At 43.3% G+C, this 21,547-nt stretch overlaps 1 protein-coding gene across 4 annotated transcripts in view; it reads right to left on the bottom strand.

The window, feature by feature from the left end:
• Positions 1–12,815, bottom strand: part of nlgn2b (neuroligin 2b) — an 84,060-nt gene extending 71,245 nt beyond the window's left edge. For all 4 annotated transcript variants that reach the window (XM_056247831.1, XM_056247830.1, XM_056247829.1 and 1 more), the window contains exon 1: positions 12,047–12,815. The gene's annotated coding sequence lies outside the window, so the exon portion shown is untranslated. The remainder of the gene's footprint in view (positions 1–12,046) is intronic.
• Positions 12,816–21,547: the final 8,732 nt, after the last annotated feature.

Genomic DNA, 21,547 nt, shown 5'->3' on the forward strand with positions numbered 1-21,547 from the left:
CACACGAGTAGCTGTGCAATATCGCTGTCATATCAGCACGGCTGTGATTCGGCCGTAGGTAATCACAGCGTGCTGATATACAGCCATATCGCATGCTACGAGTGTGATATTGCGTTTATACAACAGTTTGACGGCACACGTGAGTAAATAAATAAGAAACAACAATGGAGTGTCTTTAAAAACCCTCTTTTATGCAGAACTACTTCCTTCCACCATGGATTCAAATCTCAAGTTGACAGTTTGACAGTTGAGCCCAAGCCTCTGTTACTAATTCTAAAACGTCACTTTAGAACTAACTTAGTAACGAAGGAACGTTAAGTCACTTCATTGATGCTTTTTGTATGCAGGGCTAGAGTATTATGGTATTATGAGAGAGATCGACTAAACGAGTGTATTACCTGCATCTGATATAGCATTCATTCTTCAGGTCGATGTCCATAATATTATATCCAAAAAATCAGTTTGAATGTCCGCTGAGGAAAGCTTCCCATGACAGCGCTTAAACAACTTCCTTGATCTGACTCGATCATAAAGACAGTCTTTGCTGCCATCTAATGGCGTAATAATGTAACTGTCACTGAAGTCCATATCACAATCCTTTCTCAATACCAAATACGGCATATTATTTATATTGAATAATATTGATTGAACAACAATTTTAAAATTAACAACAATTGCCATTATAAAAGACAATATGAAATAAACACAAGCAAACAATTCAGTCAAACTTATAAGCAGCACTCAGGATTCAGGCACTCAGGATACAGGATTCAAGTGAAATACAGCCTAAATAGTTATGAAACTTAAAGGAGAACTCCAGTGCAAAATGAACCTCGGGTGTAATAACACATTGGTACAGACTAAATCGTTCCCTGAGATTTGTTTTCATGATAATCGAATGTAAAGAGTTTTATCTCTAAAAACAGTTTAGCTTATAACGCTAGTATATTGGGCATCGAGTAAGCAAAAAGAGATCGCTAGTTAATACCATTAACAAGGCTCAAATTAGCCCCACAATAACACGGCAGCATAATGAGTGTCCTTACATGCAAACCGAAGCATTGAGAACTTTGTAATTGTATAGACAGTTTAATAAGAAGATACTTTACACAGACAGTACAGTTAGCGCATACAGACAGCAGCCATCTTAGAAAACAGCCTCGATCAGTCAAACCACGAACACGGTGATACGTGAGTTGAACTGTGACTTGGAATCTCATATGGTCCGTTGTTTCCGGAAGAAAGCTCTGAGCGCATAAGAGAAGCACTGAACGCAACAGAGAAAATAAAAAAATAAATATAATTTATCTTATCTTCAATATCTACACGTACTGTTCGCTCACCTTCGTGGTTCGACTGATCGAGACTGTTTTTCAAGATGGCTCCTGTCTGTATGCGCTAACTGTACTGTCTGTGTAAAGTATCTTCTTATTAAACTGTCTATACACTTACAAAGTTCTCAATGCTTCGGTTTGCATGTAAGGACACTCATTATGCTGCCGTGTTAGTGTGGGGCTAATTTGAGCCTTGTTAATGGTATTAACTAGCGATCTCTTTTTGCTTACTCGATGCCCAATATACTAGCGTTATAAGCTAAACTGTTTTTAGAGATAAAACTCTTTATATTCGATTATCATGAAAACAAATCTCAGGGAATGATTTAGTCTGTACCAATGTGTTATTACACCCGAGGTTCATTTTGCGCCGGAGTTCTCCTTTAATTTTCCCCTAACCCAAAATTGATTTGCTCTAGAACAAGTAATAGATTAATAAGACCAACGATCGCCCGTTTAATATACCAAATGTTTAATCTCATGTTTAACCGCTAACCGCAAGCGGAGTGATACATACGGTGAAACGGTTAGAGTGCTGTTTATGCGCAAAAAAAGAAAAGAAACAGTGTTTGTGCTGTTATAACTGTAAAGCTATAACTTTTAGCTAGCTATTAACTATAACATGCATAAAACAGATTATCAAATCCTAACTGCACATCATGTACTATTATTAGGTATATACAATTGAAGAGGCAGCAATCAAAATTCTCTTTCTGAAAGTAACTTACAGTAATACTTCAAATTTTAACACAACGCTTCAAGATTGTATACCGGTAATTACATTGCTACACCAGTGACAATTCAGTTAAAAAATGCATTTGTCATTGAACAGTAAACAAGTGAAGTCTTTATGAGTCATTGAATCATTAATTCAAACCGATTTTTTTAAATTAGTTAAATATTTTTAAATAGACTACAGCAATTAACATTTTGTCAGAACCTCAATTAAATGACATGCTATTTTGTTTATTTATCTATCATGGGAGAATCATAATCACTATTTAAAAAAAAAAAAAAAACTCACAGTATGTCTGTCCCTCCAAAACTTGGATTTCATTTTCATTCGATTAAATGCTGTCTACCTCGATTAAAGTCCATAAATTCCTTTAATCGAATAAAATTAAATCCAGGCTTTGGAGGCACAGACAGACATACAGCATACTGTACATTTATAGCATTATACTAAGTTATACATTGATGCAACCAGCATTCACCAAGAAAACTCTTTACTTGAAGCCTGAAAGTCGACTGTCTATGCACCAACAAACACAGATTTTCCTCTTTTTCTGTCTTTTGTATCAAATTCTCTCTCTGGCATCATTAAATCCAGCCCCTGTACAGTATAGGCCTGCCAAACTACATGCAGACAGTCATGCCAAATTCCCCAGCAGACCCCACACACATCCACGACTTAAAAAGCAGCTCCAGCCCTCGCCAGCACCCCTCGCCGATCCTCCCACCTCAGCGAGTTAACCGACACATGAAAGCAAGTGAGACGGGAGAGGAGAGCCAGGCTGCAGTCTCCTGAGGCCACTCTCTTCTGTTTAGAGGCACCCACAGCCTTCTGAGGGAGGGATTAAACCTTCACTGCTAGCCAAGCTAACTGGCCCCAACCGACGAGTTCAGAAGACAGAGCTTTGGCTAAAAAGACCAAATTCCCCAGTGGCACATGCTTGCATCTGTGTGCACTTCCGTATGAACGAATTCCGTGCTTATTATGCAGATTTTAAAAATCGAAGAGTTTGTGCAGTTAGAGAGGTGATTATTACAAAACATACAATGGTGTTTTTTGTACGCTGTTCCTGAAGCTAAACTGGTAGAATATGGCGCCGTTATGCTAAAGGTCCTGAGTACATACTGATAAAATGTGGATTGAAGCATCTGCCAAACCATGAAAACGTAACACTACTTGTTTTGGACGCTACAATGATTTGAGGTACCTTACAGCTGGGGGTTTCTAACTAGATCCAGGGTTGCGAGGAAAGGAAATTATTTTTTACACTTCAGTTCACCCAATTTGATACCATTTTTTCCCCCTAAAGACAGAAATCAGGAAATCCATTATATGTATTATTTGATGGAAAATGAACAAACCTTATTCATAGATGCCACCTACGTCACTAGAAATAGAACGCCGCCATATTGACGACCGATCTCGCCCGGTGGCCGCCCAAACTGCCCATTTGAATGAGAGAGAAAGACAGAGATACATGGATACAATTTTAATTTTAGCCTCCGATCCTTATTTGTTACCCCCAGTTTTCTTTTGTCCTTTATTATCTGCCCCAGACTTGCCCCAATTTGCCTTCCATGATAGATATATATATATATCTTGTGCATAACCCCTCCCCATGGATCGCTTGAAGGCTTTCAAGAGTACAGACGCGTATCAGCTGTTGCTGGATGGGTAAAAGACGTAAAAGTGCGGCACCTGGCCACCAAGGATTTATATTTAATTATGGGAAATGTTGGTATTATAAAAAAAAATCAAATGTATGATTTTGGTGGTAGTTTGCTCTGACTAGGTCGAGTTGTTAGCTAGTTAAGTGGCTCAGCTGGTAGCTTGCCAGTTGTTAGCCACGGCTCGCGGCTCATTAATCTAGTCATTAATCTGGATTAGGCCTGTCGCGATACTCAATAAATCGCACAATAAAAAAAATGAGCTCGATAATTTTTCCGGCCGCGTCTCTCTCTCTCTCTCTCTCTCTCTCTCTCTCTAACCGACATATTTTACGTGAATACTCTCCAAAACGGAAATTTAAACATAATGCTGTGTGTATTTGTCCATTCAGACATGAAACAGAGCTCAATTCATTACTCGCGCGCTGTATAGGGCTCTATGGCTGCACGCGTCGGGTGTGTGCGCACAGAAAGATGAGACATGATACAATATGAGAAATTCATACAATATGATACATTTCTTCTATCCTTTTCTTTTGGTATAGAATAAAATACCAGTTCGGCGTTCCTCTTTCGGGTGTTGTTGCAGCCAACTGCACAACATGTTGCAGGCATTATTGGGTTGTCAAGATGGCGGCGTAAAGCTACAGTGACGTCATGTGAACCGAACGAATAGTTCTGTAAAAAAAACATTAATAGTAAAATATTATTTAAATAAATAAAATGATTAACTTAATTGATATAAGATATAATACATTTTCCTGATAATATCAAATAAAATGCATAAATACAAAGGATAATATAAACATTTTTTTCACAGTTTTAGTTATATTTGACATGCAAGTTTTAATTGGGGTTTTATGTGTAAATTATATATAACTGCTTTTATATTTTCCATTGCTAAAGAATCAACATATTTTGGGGGTCCTTGGCATCAAAAAACCCAACCCTATCCACCTTATTTTTAATGTAAGACCAGTGTCCAGTGCCATCCACTTCCATCTATTTTAACTGTACAAAAACATCCCATTATGCTGCTTGATTTTGCAAACTGGTATTGTCTTATCTTATTATTTCAATGCATCATTATATTCATAAAGACACTGGTTTGTAGCAAAAATTGTTTTACCATTTACTGAACTTTGTTACTCTTCTAGTTATTTACCTATAGCAGCTAATGAGTTTAAAGTCTCGGACATTCACAGAAAATAGCTTACTTCCACATTGCAAACTAAGGTGGAAAGTACTGTTTAAATACCATGATGTATGAAAGTGTTAATCAAATGGCAATGGCATAATATTCTCTGAAATATCTTTTTTGGTAAGGGAAGTTGCTACTTTATAATCATGAATTGACTCTTTGCACATCTGAGGTTTTTACAGTCAGCTGGGGATTGCTAAATGTGTCCAAAATTATGTCTACACATCACTTCTCTATGGGCTCTATCTTCCGCACCTACTTCACATCTCGTTCAATTCTCTCTCCCTCTCTCTCTCTTTCACCCTCAGAGGCGAAATGAACCTGATCTCTGGCATCTGGTCTTGTTAGATGGATGTAAGGCGCATGAGGAGAAGGTGTATGGGTGAGAACCAATAGAAACAGGTGAAACAGAGCCACGCACGTTGCTGAGATGTTGGCCGTTCCTGTGAGAGTCTGTGAACCCTGAGGAAAGGGGGGGGGGGGGGGGGGGCTGTGATTTAACTCAGGGTCTGGGACAGCCTGGATGGGGCCCATCCATCTTCCAAAGTAATTACGCATTGACGCTCCCCATTGGAGGGGGACGTCGGCCTCTCCATGGCTTTATAAATCACCACTCGCTACAAGTAGCAGGCCAGAGGGAGAGAGATGAGCGCTTTAACAGTAACATTGTGTTTTTAAACTTAAGGTGGAAAAAAAATCAGCAACCACTGACATGCAATATAGAACATGTCTTTTTTTGTTGCTTAGCTTTTTAGTTTATGGGTGTACAATTGAGATACATTGTAAAGAGAAGAGAAATTCAACTCACTGTACATGAGCATCACTCAGTGAACTGTAACGGTGTACTTTACTGCCTTAAACATCACACTCCTGTCCTCAGGGGATGTTTGGACACTTTCTCAGCCATGTTGTCTTTCAACACAGTTACCACTAAACACAGCACGAGTCAAGTTCTCGGGCGTCCTGTCTGTCTCCGTCCCTCTCCAGACAGAGTGATTGGTGGCACTGGTCCCAGCTGGGCTGGCATATTGATTGGGGGTCGGGAGGCTGGCCCGGCCCGATTTGTTTCCCTCAGAGACAGGGCTGTCAGTCACCCATGCTGTACGCCTGGTTTAATGGCAGTAGCTATGAGAGTGATTGAAGTACATGGGTGATCCCTCTGCTAACATGGTGATATGCTATCAGCCTTTTGGGACTTCAGCTATTCTGTCTTTCCTTTTCAAAATAATGGGTTGTGAGAGAGAGAGTGAAGAAAAGGATGGGGGAAAAAACCCCACCTTTGGTAAAAGGCGGTTTCTGTTCATGTAATCAAGAAATAGAGACATAATTCCTAGCAAAGATATTAGGGACTGAAAAGCCAAGAGTCTGTCTAGACTTATTCTTTATAGTCAAAGTGAAGAGCCAAAAACTACATCACCTAACGCAGAGAAAGATTTCAGATTTTAAGCCACGCTGTTCATGAACTTCAAATGTGACCAGAAAAAAATTAATGCTGTACTCTAAGTGATGACTTGTTGTGCAGCAATCAAATGCAATTCTGGCAGCAAGAGAAACTAGGCAGCTTCATTTAATTTCGGGAGCTGGCCCATCAACATGCCTGCTCTAAATCTGGCGCTGTCCAGCTAGGAAGAGGTGCTGAAACGTCTATGGCCAGGCTGGCCAGCTTTGAGAGTTATGAAATCTTTTTTTTTCCCAAGTTGCTTCTGTCACAAAACATTCTGCATTACTTGTATACAGCGGGCTATAATTTCCGCAACATTTAGATGCACCGACGACACAAAACATTGCTGTGTGCAACAATTTCTCTCTCGTCACTTAACCTTTCTTGCATTATACGATGGTCATTTTAATGATTCTTACACACGACTGAACAATGTTCAGACACTAGACAATTGAACACATGGAATTTTGGCTGCCTGTTAAAAATAAACCCAAAGTCTACAAGGCACATTAACACTTTACTGAATACAAATTTATGGAGCCATTAGTTCTATAGCCCGACTTAAAGGTCAAATGAGAAGTAATGCAGTTAAATCTCAAATTCCTCAGCATCAACACCAGAGCATGTTCGAAAGCTCTTTTGTAGATTAAATTTCTCTAATCAGTTTAAACTGATCGTTTTAGCATATAATATAATCTGAGGGAATGCATAAATAATATTGCACAGCAAAGTTGAACACATGCTAAATAAATCAAATCTCTGCTGGATTTGAATGTCAATGCTCGAGTTGATGATGAGCTCTCAGTCAGTTAACTGATCAATTGATGCATTCTGAGACAAATGACTCAACCATGAAGATAATCAATAGTTAGTATTCATTATTAATACAGGTTCATAATGCCACTATTCTTCATTCTCACATTAACACAGGAGACATTAACGCCTGCTGCGTGATGGCACGCATGATAAGAAGTAGCCTAGTTGTTCAAGCTGATCTGGAAGTGAAATGCTACTATATTTTCGCACACCATCCAATGCACCTGTCATTACTGCCTGTTTTCAAAAAAAAAAAAAAAGTTGCCAGAGCAGCTTGCGCTCACTCCATCTGTAGCATAAATGGAAAAGTGCAAGAGTTGTTTGCCAACATATTGAGAGTGACACAAAATAACAGCATTACAAAACTACAAAACGAAAACTGGCCTTAATTTTTTGCAAGCTTTTAATCCTCGTAGAAAGGCGACAGCTGCACATACAGTAGTACTCATGTTGATAGCGATACATAGAGAAACGAAGACAACTGAACTTGCTACAGGATATATTTAGCATTTTTGGTGCCCATTACATCCTAAAAGGGCCACAGGATCTACACAAATAGAAATGGAGGATCTTAGTTCCATTTTTGCATGAGACCATAACAGACGGTTCGTCTTGCATGTAGGTCCATATTCCAAACTTCAAAAGTCTCTTAAATCTCTCGAAGCTTGGTGGGCACAGTCTGGGAATCTTCGACCATTGAAGACGAGGGGTGAGGGGGAAACAGATCATGCTGCAGAGAGACTAAGACAATCAACATTCAGAATGAAGAGAGGAAGCGTGAAGAGGAATCTTGGGGAGGTTTCTTGATGTGATTACACTGGGCAGCACTCGACTATGTTTAACACTCAAGGGCGGGAGGGTCCACACTAAAACCCAAGATCAATACGCAATTTTACAATCATCACCTCGTCCATAATTGGCTTGAAATGAACCTGCATAATGTCAATATCAGTTGGAGAGTGTCACCTTTCACTTGAGTCTTCTTGTACCGGGCGGATGAGTCATTAAACATACACCCTTGACAAACTCCTACTATTCAACATAATTTTTTGGTGCAGTTTCCACTCTAAAAACACACTGCAACAAAGCCAGATGCTCACCTTCAGGGCAACTTACTGTGCCTGAAATAGGACACATTTTACATTCTGTAATTAATTCGTAACGCTGGATTTATGCCATTAGGGTAAGATAATGAAAGAAGGCAGTACACTTAAAGTGCACAGAAGCTTTACTAAACCAGAGAGCTTAACAGAACGGATTCTGACTAAATCAAGGAATACTGGGCGGAAAAGGACCGACCGTTTGTCTGTCTGTCTGATCCGGTCACTGGCGGGTTTGTTTGGAGTTTTTCCACGACTAATGAACCTCCATCACTCCTCTAAAGCTGCAATGTAGCCCCAGCTGTGATTTGGGTTTCCAAACAAATGAATAATTAAATACAGTTTTCAGAACAGCAGGGAAAAACTGCATCGGTCTTTTTTTCCAAGTGACATGAATCTGTTTTCCCACCAAAATGTTCATTGAACTTGTCATCTAAAAAAGCAGTTATTCCCCGAAAACCACAGGCTGAGCTGCCGACTTCACTTGTGTGTTTCTCCTTTCACTCTGGTCCTTTTTCTTCATTTTCTACATCTCCCAGTTCCTTTCAGATTCATGCAGCGCACTGAAGAGTGAGGGAGCGCCATGTTCTAGGCAACTTTAAAGCTCAGCACCCATCCTAAAAAAATATATCTTACTGACGGATTACAGGTTCTTTCAGACCTGAGCAAAAACTCAAGATGAGTGGACACTCCGGCCTTTTCATTGCTATCCGAGATAGAACACAGATGTGGCATTTAGCATGTCTATCTGTGGATTCCAGACTTCTAAAGGACAGGGATTATTTGAGAGAGCTATAAAGTCAGTCCAGAGCTTCTCTAACAAAATGTCTCTGCATTAGTCACGTAGGAAAGGCAGGAAAACCTGACTCAGCACTCTTCTGAAAGGTACGCGAGGTGCTCCCTTCTTGCAGGTACACACCTTTCCGCTCCAGGTAAAGTTATGAGAGGAGATTCCTGTAGCACGGAAGCTTTATTAGTGCATTTACAGCTCAGAACAACGGCAGGACTCTGTCAGGGCAACGGGCACCACATATCATGTGTGGAGGCTGAAATCTAGAGCTAGACGGGGGGAGGCTGTCAGGTTCAGCCGATGATTCATTGCTTGTGGCATTGCTGTCTACAGTGAGTGGATCTCACTGCACATGCTGGGACAGAGATAACGGCACACAGATGTCTGAGCACATCAGGCCACACAAACCAACACAATCGCAACTTTACAACAACACATCGGAGTTCAGAAAGCGTGTACTGCGATCAGACATCGCTGCAGAAAATCAACCGTTGATAACTCACAGGTCATGGCCGCTTTGAAAGATGGAAAAGAAGGGTTGTGCGACACTTCAAGGAGACCGATGGTTTATAACGCTCGCTTTTTTGTGATGCATAAACATTCAGAAATGCTTATCTGGACAATTGCATGCTCAAATGCTGTGTCCTAGGACGAAGAGATAAATGTTGAATAAAAACTGTATTTTAGCACAACTTCACTGACACTGCGTTTACAAGACTAGGCAGAGGTCGGTCTTTTGTGGGAGATGAAAGCTTTCGAATAAATTCCGCATGGACACAGAATACTGTCTGACAAATACTGTTGTGCATGTGTGAATGAACAAAAAAAAACGTGCTGACCTTCGATGTTCCTTGGAGTGAAAAAAAGGGAAACATTGTTACCATCATCATGAATTCTTAATATAATTATCACTCTTTTGCATACGTGAATAAGTCAAATACTCTGAATCGAGAACCATTGTTCTGTTCTCAAAATTACAACTGTCCATCATGGACCGGACAGTAACACAAGACAACAAGGATGTTTCTGATTTATTCACAAACCCCCTTTTAAAGGAGCCAAGTCTAAAACCCATCTCTTTTAGCTTTGCCCAGTGCTCAGAGAATTTTAAAGTTTAATAAGGCTGCAGTGCATGTGAGTGCTTCCCAAGACGGCATACACACACTAACGACAGGCAGCACAGAAGGGCACATGGAGGGGGTTACATCAAGCTAACACTGCACTTTTCTTCATTATTTACCTGTTCTGAGGCCTGGGCCAGCCTGAAACACAAGCACTTCTCCATCCCTCTTACGTCACAAATGATCCAGCCCTGGGTACAGTATATAGCACTCTATATTGTTCCGCTCATAATAATGAAGACCATTTGCTCTGACTTCAGGGCATTCTGGCTGTGCTTCATCCATCTATCAACATATTGTAAAACTCATTCCGAATCAGGTTTGAAGTGGGCATTCAGTTGAGTGCAGTATAAAGATGATTAAATGGAGGGATGAATAGAGCAAACAATACAAGACCCTAACAATCCAAGGTTGTGGAACAAATGATCATTATCTGCCAATCTGACTGGAATGGTATTTTTAGGTGACTAATATAACAAATGTTCCATTAGTCTTACCAAGTGCTTTGTTGTGGCTTCTTTGTATTCTGCTCTTGCAATGTAAAAAACACAATGGTCAGCTTATTAAATACAATATGATAACACATATTGTATTGAATTACTTATAGAATTACAATTTTTCCACCAAAATCATCACTTAAGTTCTGCTGGTCCGAGACACTTTAAAACTTTCTTTTCTTTCCGGAAAGTTATTAGCTTATTTTTTATCTGTCAAAATGATCGACAGCATTTTGACATATCGAATTTGACTAAAATTCCGCAAATTATCAAAAGATCGGACCCATCCTTAAATATTTGCTCTTGTCAGCCATAATTCCATAGATTTTTTTGTCCTCTTTTGAGTGGGTCACCAACCAGAGGGTTTTCTCTTTTTATTTTATGAAAGGCAGTATGATGGATGTGCACAGTAGCTCACATGAAGGCTCAAGGCCGAATGCTCCACATAGACACATGCTCTGAAATCAACTACTAGTTTTTCCTCAATCCACGTGAGGGACTGCAGCAGAACTCCAGCAAAGAACGGAAAGCTTTGAGCAACACTCACCTCTGCTACATTATACAAGGACAGCAGACAGAACCACTAAACGATCTACACCAGGTCATATTAGACATTAGACCGATAAACCAGCACTTGGGCTGAGGAACGGGCATATCCTCAGCCTTCAGGAGAACAGAGGACTCCTTGTCTGTCCTGAATTCTGCCATTGACAGAGCACTGCCCAACCACCACAGCATATAAATGTGCCCCTCTATGTGAGCCATGGCTTTCTATACACCTCCATACCTATGTGTGCATGGGCGTCGTGATGTGCAGTTGGGTTAGGTGGGTTGTCTTCGCTCCATCCTATCTCACACTTACGTAAATGCCATTAAACATTTAACAGGCGATGGGAAGTCTGTGGGTTGCGGATGTTTGCCATCATTCAAGGCGCATTACCATTATCTATCAGGTGCAAAAATAAATCAATCCCCACGTTGCCACAGGGACGAGCGATGGATGCAATTAGAGGCGCAAATGGCCGGTAAAGGCCACGCGACAGAGTCGCGTCGAGATCATTTGATCTAGATCTGATGAACGCGTCGTTTTTCTTTGAAGCAGATGAGACATGGCAGAATAAAATAGTAGGATATGCGGATATTGGCCAAGTGTGTCAATCATAAAATCTCTATTTCTTATAAACAGGCCAGTCGGTATTGCCTGACCAAAGCGCACCTATTCAACACTTCTAATTAGAGATCTCATTCGTGAGCGGTGCGCCAAACCGATACAGACGAGTTTCACGCAAATGTCATGCAAATATACATAAATGTAATATAACAATAGACAACAGAAATGTGCTTACCGCGATGAAAGGGTTGTTGTCGATGCGTCTCCGGTTCTTTCCAGGTGATTATTCGTACTTCAGTGCTGAAGCCGGTGTTTATGCCATCGGTATTTTTTTTCTGAGGTAATTCGTCATGAATGTGTCGCATGCTCTCGCACATCAATTTACCTTCTTCGCGCCAGTCCGTGTCCCCAAAACAATAAAAGAAAAACGGAAAGAAAGGAAAGAAGACATAAAAAGGAAGGAGCGTAGTGGAAAATTGATAAACGAAAAAAAGAAAGGGGAACAAACACCTCTTAACACCTCCTCCTCCTTTTTCTTTCTTTGTATCTGACAACACCCGTGTCTTCTGACAGCGAGGTTACCACATATTTTAGCACTATAAAGGAGATAGGGAAATGATAAAATAAAACAATAACAGAAACAAATGCGTATAACGCATTAGCCGCTAACTCAGCGCTCTGTCGTCATGGCGACCCATTTCAGAGTCCGTTCGTGCATCAAAAGACACCAAATAATAAAAACCATCCGGTGGTACGACTTCTCATCTGCTCTCAGTCTTTCTCACTCACAAACGAGTCCTCTTCTTGTGTGAGCAAGTGGGCAAACAATTATGATTCTTTTTTTTCGTTTCTCTCACAAGGATATAATAATGACGATAATAGTTATTAGTATTCCCACTCGCGAACAATGACGATGTATATGCCTCTCAGATATCCATTCCGTACTTCACCCACAGCTGTCAAGATTCGGGAGTCCTGAATCCCGATGTCCGTCTCTCTCTTTCTCTCTCTCTCTTTCTCTCTCTCTCTCTCCCTTACACACGCACAAGCTATGGCAAGCCGTTTTAACATTTAATCGCCTAAACTAACTTGGCCTACTCTCGGGTAGGTAGCCTACTCTCTAATTAGTCTTCAAAGTAATCCGATATTGACAATACATTTATCAGTTTCTCTAGTAATTATTTATTGGATACTAGGTCCACTTGTTCTTTTGCTATTAGTCCCTATCCTAACCAGTGTTGGGGAAAGTTACTTTTAAAAGTAATGCATTAGCCTACAATATTGCATTACTCCCTAAAAATGTAACTAAATGCAGGGCCGGCGCTAGCCATTTGGGTGCCCTAAGCACAAATGCTTGGTGGTGCCCCCCCCCCCCCCCAACCCCCCCCCCCCCCCCCCACCCAAGGAATAACAACCATTCAGAATTTCTTAGTCTGATGAAGCACAATATAATAATTCTGTACATAATTTGTAGGGCTGGGAAAATATTAATCGCGATTAATCGCATCCAAAATAAAAGTTTGTGTCTACATGAATGATATATGTGTGTGTACTGTGTATAATTATTTTGCATATATATATAAATACACATTTGCATGTATGTATTTAAGAAATATTTGTTATTTATATATAAAATATTTAAATTTATATATAATATAAATTATATATACAGTATATACATGCAAATATTTCTTAAATATATACGTGCATATGTGTGTGTATTTATATATACAAAATAATTATACACAGTACACACATATATCATGTAGACACAAACTTTTATTTTGGATGCGATTAATCTTTTCCCAGCCCTAATAATTTGACAACTCTGTGAATATGAAAATATACAAACACTGAGATTGTGGGTTTTTTTTGTTTTGTTTTTTCTAATTGCAGTTTCACCAACAGATGTCGCCCTTGGGCCTTGGCCTATGAACCTCTTGAAAATGAACGCATTATCCGCATAAAACAACAACGAAAAAACGTATCTAAGCGGTCTTCCTTTTCTTCTCAAACAAACTAACTGCATCTTAAACAGCCCAAGTTTCAAAATTATCCGGGGGAGAAAGCCCCGGACCCCCGTTAAAATAAAAGATTCAACATGCAGGGCTAAAAAAGCCCCGGATCATTTCATTTGCACTACTAGCGACGCCCCCTGGACATGCATACACGACGCAAGGGCGCCCGCGCTACAAAACTAATATTTTTATTTAAAAAATTGTCTTACCTGCAAAGCGACGCGCGAGTATCATCCCGCTGTCTATTCTTTTTCCTTTTTTCGCCCCCGACTCTTGGTGCCTTTCCGAGGCCATGTCTGAGATCGGTGTCTGCCAAATTTGACATTGATTGAGGCATAATCGAACAGACCACTGGGAGGTGGGGAAGGGGGGGCACCAGAGGGAGACGAAAAAGGAGATTCACCTTTTTCTCGACTAATTTGGTCTAGGCCTATATTACTTTTGTATTGCTTTTGTATATTAACATGGTTTAGACATATTTTATTTGTTATTTATACTAGTAGCCTATTGTGATGATTTTTCACGACCCAGATTTTTTGGTGCCCCCCCAAGCACTTGGTGCCCTACGCGCAGCGCGTGATGTGCGTGTGCGGAGCGCCGGCCCTGACTAAATGCGTTCTTAGTTACTTTTTATGAAAAGTTAAGTACTTTTGCATTGCTTTGCCATTAATTTTTCTCATCTGTGCTTGTTTGTTTGTTTTTTGCAAATGTAATGGCCCTTTCACACCAGCATAGGCGTCATTTACGGGGGGGTTAGGACATGTCCACACCACTATTTGCCAGGGTCGATTTTGTCCCCACCACTTTTGAAACATCTCACGGTACGGATGTACCAATACAAGTAAAACATCGATCTAGCAGGCGATCTAGCTAACGTGTGTTTTTTTTTTTTAATCAAGTGATCATGTGCTCGTTGCCTCTGCGATCAGTGGCGCGGTCCGGATACAGTGTTCTGTTGTGGCTAGCGCAATGTCTTCACTCGGACACACGCTTCAATCCGTTGTGGAGATTCTATTCGTTCCGGTGAAATCGCAAAAAAAATGCAAACAAACGTGTCCCTGCTTGTTGATATACAACCACTGATAAACATAATCGTTTTTTATGAGGGGAAAAAAAACTATTCGAGTGCGGATTAGAACCCAGAACCTCCGACACGCTTGGCAAAAATTCTGCCACTGGACTATTGCAGTACATATGTAGCCTACATCAGGCTGATATATGTATTTATTCATGTGAAAATTCATGACACTAACAACATAGTAGAACTCATTGTACGACCAATTAAACCCAACATTCTATTTAAGAAGAATCACAATTATGGCAGAGAAAGAGCAGTCAAAATTCCCAGTTACCTGCATACAGTCAGCAAAGGAAAACCAGGCAAAAAAGGAAGACAGTATTTGAAAAGGCTATGACCAAAAAGTCTTTGGATAAAGCAAGAAGTCAGACGAGAGTCAATATCGGCAGGGCTTTCCAGCCGGAAAGCTCTTACATGTAAAACGTCTCGGGTTACGACTGTAACCCTCGTTCCCTGAGAAGGGAACGAAACGCTGCGTCGAAAATCGACACTAAGGGGAACGCCTTCAGCGTGACGCGTCTGAAGCCTGTATGGAACTAGTCCAATCTTGATTGGTGCTGCGTGATGACGTCACTCGTGACGCCGCATGTGACGGTGAACCGGAAACTATAAAAGGACACCGGCAACATAATGGCGCCAGCTTTCAATTGGTCGAAGCAAGTCGTTCTCAGGAGCGCGAAGGAGTGGCCGAGGGACGCAGCGTTTCGTTCCCTTCTCAGGGAACGAGGGTTACAGTCGTAACCCGAGACGTTCCCTTTCGAGGGAACTTCCGCTGCGTCGAAAATCGACACTAAGGGGAACGAATGCCCACTGCGCCACTCTGAGAGAAACGCCCTGGTATGAAATCTGGCATACTCAAGACGAGAGAACTTGAGATCCCGGTGTAGAGGGCAGATCCAGACTGTAATGTTTTACGAAGGTGTGAGGGGAGGCCCAGCCTGCGGCATCACAGACCTCTTGAAGAGAAACTCCTGACAGTAGAGCCTTAGAGGAAGCCACTCCTCTAGTCGAGTGGGCTTTCACCAGAAGAGGCGAAGGCAAACTGCGCGCCTCGTAAGCAGAAGATATAGCCTCTACTATCCATCTACTGATAGTTTGTTTAGAAACAGGAGAACCCTTCCTAATTGACCCAAAGCACACAAGAAGTTGGTCTGACTTTCTCCAGCCCAGGGTCCTCTGAGTATAGACCTCCAGGGCTCGGACCGGGCACAATAAATGTTGCTTAGCTTGCTCATCCGACACATGCGGTGGAGGATGAAACGCCTGAAGAATTATAGACCGTGCCACATTTGTCGGCACTTTAGGCACATAGCCAGGTCTAGGGTGGAGAATGGCCTTTACCCGGCCAGGAGCGAACTCGAGACACGAGGGAGCAACCGATAAAGCCTGCAGGTCCCCAACTCTCTTGAGGGACGTAATTGCCAGCAAGAAGGCCACCTTAAAGGACATACATTTCTCAGACACCTCATCCAAGGGCTCGAAAGGGGCCAAGGATAACCCTTCGAGGACCACTGTCAAGTCCCAAGAGGGAACTCTGGACTGGACGACAGGCCTCATCCTCCTTGCTCCACGAAGGAAACGAACAATAAGTGGGTGTCTCCCCAAGGTGCCCACCCCTAGAGGCGTGTGGAAGGCAGCTATGGCCGCCACATAGACCTTAAGCGTGGACGGGGAGAGCCCGTCAGAGAAGCGACTCTGGAGGAACTCCAGCACTGAAGCCACCGGGCAGTTAACTGGGTCCAACTGAAGTTCTCTGCACCATATGTTAAAAACGTTCCATTTTAATGAATAAAGTTTCCTCGTGGAGGGGGCTCTAGAGTTTAAAATGGTCTCCACAACCTCAGTTGAGAGACCAGTATTTACGAGCTGGTCCCCCTCAGGGGAGCTGGATGCGATAGGGAGAACCAGAGTGGGCAGTGAGAATTCTCGTGAGTGGCAAATAGATCCACTTCGGCCTGTCCAAACTCCTTCCATATTAGCTCCACCGACTCTGGGTGGAGTCTCCAATCCCCGGGCCTCAGCCCCTGCCTCGACAGAATATCTGCTCCCACATTGCTGCTTCCAGGGATAAACATAGCCTTGACTGAAAGAAGTTTGCCCTGGGCCCACAGGAGGACCTGGTGCACCAGTCTGCATAGAGGGCGCGATCTCAGGCCCCCCTGCCGATTTAAATAGGAGACCACTGACGTATTGTCTGTTCGTACCAGAACATGATGGCCTCTGAGGTCCGGAAGAAAGTGCTTGAGAGCCAGAACTACCGCCAACATCTCCAGGCAGTTGATGTGCCAAGACAGATGGTGGTCTTTCCAAAGCCCCCTGGTGAAGCGGCCTTCCATAACCGCACCCCAGCCTGTTAGGGAAGCATCCGTGGTCACAATTTTTCGCTGACACGGTGCCCCCAACACAGGACCTAGGGAGAGAAACCAAGGTTTCTTCCACATTATCAAGGAATGAAGGCATCTGCGCGTTACCTTGATAATGCGAAAAGGGTTCCCCCTCGGGGAAAACCCCTTGGTCTTGAGCCACCACTGTAAGGCTCTCATGTGCAGCAGGCCAAAAGGAATCACGTTGGACGCTGCCGCCAGGAGACCCAGCACTCTCTGAAAGTGCTTGACAGTGATGGGGGCACAGGGTTAGGACATGTCCACACCACTATTTGCCAGGGTCGATTTTGTCCCCACCACTTTTGAAACATCTCACGGTACGGATGTACCAATACAAGTAAAACATCGATCTAGCAGGCGATCTAGCTAACGTGTGTTTTTTTTTTTTAATCAAGTGATCATGTGCTCGTTGCCTCTGCGATCAGTGGCGCGGTCCGGATACAGTGTTCTGTTGTGGCTAGCGCAATGTCTTCACTCGGACGCACGCTTCAATCCGTTGTGGAGATTCTATTCGTTCCGGTGAAATCGCAAAAAAAATGCAAACAAACGTGTCCCTGCTTGTTGATATACAACCACTGATAAACATAATCGTTTTTTATGAGGGGAAAAAAAACTATTCGAGTGCGGATTAGAACCCAGAACCTCCGACACGCTTGGCAAAAATTCTGCCACTGGACTATTGCAGTACATATGTAGCCTACATCAGGCTGATATATGTATTTATTCATGTGAAAATTCATGACACTAACAACATAGTAGAACTCATTGTACGACCAATTAAACCCAACATTCTATTTAAGAAGAATCACAATTATGGCAGAGAAAGAGCAGTCAAAATTCCCAGTTACCTGCATACAGTCAGCAAAGGAAAACCAGGCAAAAAAGGAAGACAGTATTTGAAAAGGCTATGACCAAAAAGTCTTTGGATAAAGCAAGAAGTCAGACGAGAGTCAATATCGGCAGGGCTTTCCAGCCGGAAAGCTCTTACATGTAAAACGTCTCGGGTTACGACTGTAACCCTCGTTCCCTGAGAAGGGAACGAAACGCTGCGTCGAAAATCGACACTAAGGGGAACGCCTTCAGCGTGACGCGTCTGAAGCCTGTATGGAACTAGTCCAATCTTGATTGGTGCTGCGTGATGACGTCACTCGTGACGCCGCATGTGACGGTGAACCGGAAACTATAAAAGGACACCGGCAACATAATGGCGCCAGCTTTCAATTGGTCGAAGCAAGTCGTTCTCAGGAGCGCGAAGGAGTGGCCGAGGGACGCAGCGTTTCGTTCCCTTCTCAGGGAACGAGGGTTACAGTCGTAACCCGAGACGTTCCCTTTCGAGGGAACTTCCGCTGCGTCGAAAATCGACACTAAGGGGAACGAATGCCCACTGCGCCACTCTGAGAGAAACGCCCTGGTATGAAATCTGGCATACTCAAGACGAGAGAACTTGAGATCCCGGTGTAGAGGGCAGATCCAGACTGTAATGTTTTACGAAGGTGTGAGGGGAGGCCCAGCCTGCGGCATCACAGACCTCTTGAAGAGAAACTCCTGACAGTAGAGCCTTAGAGGAAGCCACTCCTCTAGTCGAGTGGGCTTTCACCAGAAGAGGCGAAGGCAAACTGCGCGCCTCGTAAGCAGAAGATATAGCCTCTACTATCCATCTACTGATAGTTTGTTTAGAAACAGGAGAACCCTTCCTAATTGACCCAAAGCACACAAGAAGTTGGTCTGACTTTCTCCAGCCCAGGGTCCTCTGAGTATAGACCTCCAGGGCTCGGACCGGGCACAATAAATGTTGCTTAGCTTGCTCATCCGACACATGCGGTGGAGGATGAAACGCCTGAAGAATTATAGACCGTGCCACATTTGTCGGCACTTTAGGCACATAGCCAGGTCTAGGGTGGAGAATGGCCTTTACCCGGCCAGGAGCGAACTCGAGACACGAGGGAGCAACCGATAAAGCCTGCAGGTCCCCAACTCTCTTGAGGGACGTAATTGCCAGCAAGAAGGCCACCTTAAAGGACATACATTTCTCAGACACCTCATCCAAGGGCTCGAAAGGGGCCAAGGATAACCCTTCGAGGACCACTGTCAAGTCCCAAGAGGGAACTCTGGACTGGACGACAGGCCTCATCCTCCTTGCTCCACGAAGGAAACGAACAATAAGTGGGTGTCTCCCCAAGGTGCCCACCCCTAGAGGCGTGTGGAAGGCAGCTATGGCCGCCACATAGACCTTAAGCGTGGACGGGGAGAGCCCGTCAGAGAAGCGACTCTGGAGGAACTCCAGCACTGAAGCCACCGGGCAGTTAACTGGGTCCAACTGAAGTTCTCTGCACCATATGTTAAAAACGTTCCATTTTAATGAATAAAGTTTCCTCGTGGAGGGGGCTCTAGAGTTTAAAATGGTCTCCACAACCTCAGTTGAGAGACCAGTATTTACGAGCTGGTCCCCCTCAGGGGAGCTGGATGCGATAGGGAGAACCAGAGTGGGCAGTGAGAATTCTCGTGAGTGGCAAATAGATCCACTTCGGCCTGTCCAAACTCCTTCCATATTAGCTCCACCGACTCTGGGTGGAGTCTCCAATCCCCGGGCCTCAGCCCCTGCCTCGACAGAATATCTGCTCCCACATTGCTGCTTCCAGGGATAAACATAGCCTTGACTGAAAGAAGTTTGCCCTGGGCCCACAGGAGGACCTGGTGCGCCAGTCTGCATAGAGGGCGCAATCTCAGGCCCCCCTGCCGATTTAAATAGGAGACCACTGACGTATTGTCTGTTCGTACCAGAACATGATGGCCTCTGAGGTCCGGAAGAAAGTGCTTGAGAGCCAGAACTACCGCCAACATCTCCAGGCAGTTGATGTGCCAAGACAGATGGTGGTCTTTCCAAAGCCCCCTGGTGAAGCGGCCTTCCATAACCGCACCCCAGCCTGTTAGGGAAGCATCCGTGGTCACAATTTTTCGCTGACACGGTGCCCCCAACACAGGACCTAGGGAGAGAAACCAAGGTTTCTTCCACATTATCAAGGAATGAAGGCATCTGCGCGTTACCTTGATAATGCGAAAAGGGTTCCCCCTCGGGGAAAACCCCTTGGTCTTGAGCCACCACTGTAAGGCTCTCATGTGCAGCAGGCCAAAAGGAATCACGTTGGACGCTGCCGCCAGGAGACCCAGCACTCTCTGAAAGTGCTTGACAGTGATGGGGGCACAGGGTTAGGACATGTCCACACCACTATTTGCCAGGGTCGATTTTGTCCCCACCACTTTTGAAACATCTCACGGTACGGATGTACCAATACAAGTAAAACATCGATCTAGCAGGCGATCTAGCTAACGTGTGTTTTTTTTTTTTAATCAAGTGATCATGTGCTCGTTGCCTCTGCGATCAGTGGCGCGGTCCGGATACAGTGTTCTGTTGTGGCTAGCGCAATGTCTTCACTCGGACGCACGCTTCAATCCGTTGTGGAGATTCTATTCGTTCCGGTGAAATCGCAAAAAAAATGCAAACAAACGTGTCCCTGCTTGTTGATATACAACCACTGATAAACATAATCGTTTTTTATGAGGGGAAAAAAAACTATTCGAGTGCGGATTAGAACCCAGAACCTCCGACACGCTTGGCAAAAATTCTGCCACTGGACTATTGCAGTACATATGTAGCCTACATCAGGCTGATATATGTATTTATTCATGTGAAAATTCATGACACTAACAACATAGTAGAACTCATTGTACGACCAATTAAACCCAACATTCTATTTAAGAAGAATCACAATTATGGCAGAGAAAGAGCAGTCAAAATTCCCAGTTACCTGCATACAGTCAGCAAAGGAAAACCAGGCAAAAAAGGAAGACAGTATTTGAAAAGGCTATGACCAAAAAGTCTTTGGATAAAGCAAGAAGTCAGACGAGAGTCAATATCGGCAGGGCTTTCCAGCCGGAAAGCTCTTACATGTAAAACGTCTCGGGTTACGACTGTAACCCTCGTTCCCTGAGAAGGGAACGAAACGCTGCGTCGAAAATCGACACTAAGGGGAACGCCTTCAGCGTGACGCGTCTGAAGCCTGTATGGAACTAGTCCAATCTTGATTGGTGCTGCGTGATGACGTCACTCGTGACGCCGCATGTGACGGTGAACCGGAAACTATAAAAGGACACCGGCAACATAATGGCGCCAGCTTTCAATTGGTCGAAGCAAGTCGTTCTCAGGAGCGCGAAGGAGTGGCCGAGGGACGCAGCGTTTCGTTCCCTTCTCAGGGAAC

The sequence above is a fragment of the Rhinichthys klamathensis genome, unplaced genomic scaffold, assembly GCF_029890125.1.
Source record: "Rhinichthys klamathensis goyatoka isolate OS25496 unplaced genomic scaffold, OSU_Roscu_1.1 h1tg000050l_1, whole genome shotgun sequence".
NCBI classification, from domain to species: domain Eukaryota; kingdom Metazoa; phylum Chordata; class Actinopteri; order Cypriniformes; family Leuciscidae; genus Rhinichthys; species Rhinichthys klamathensis.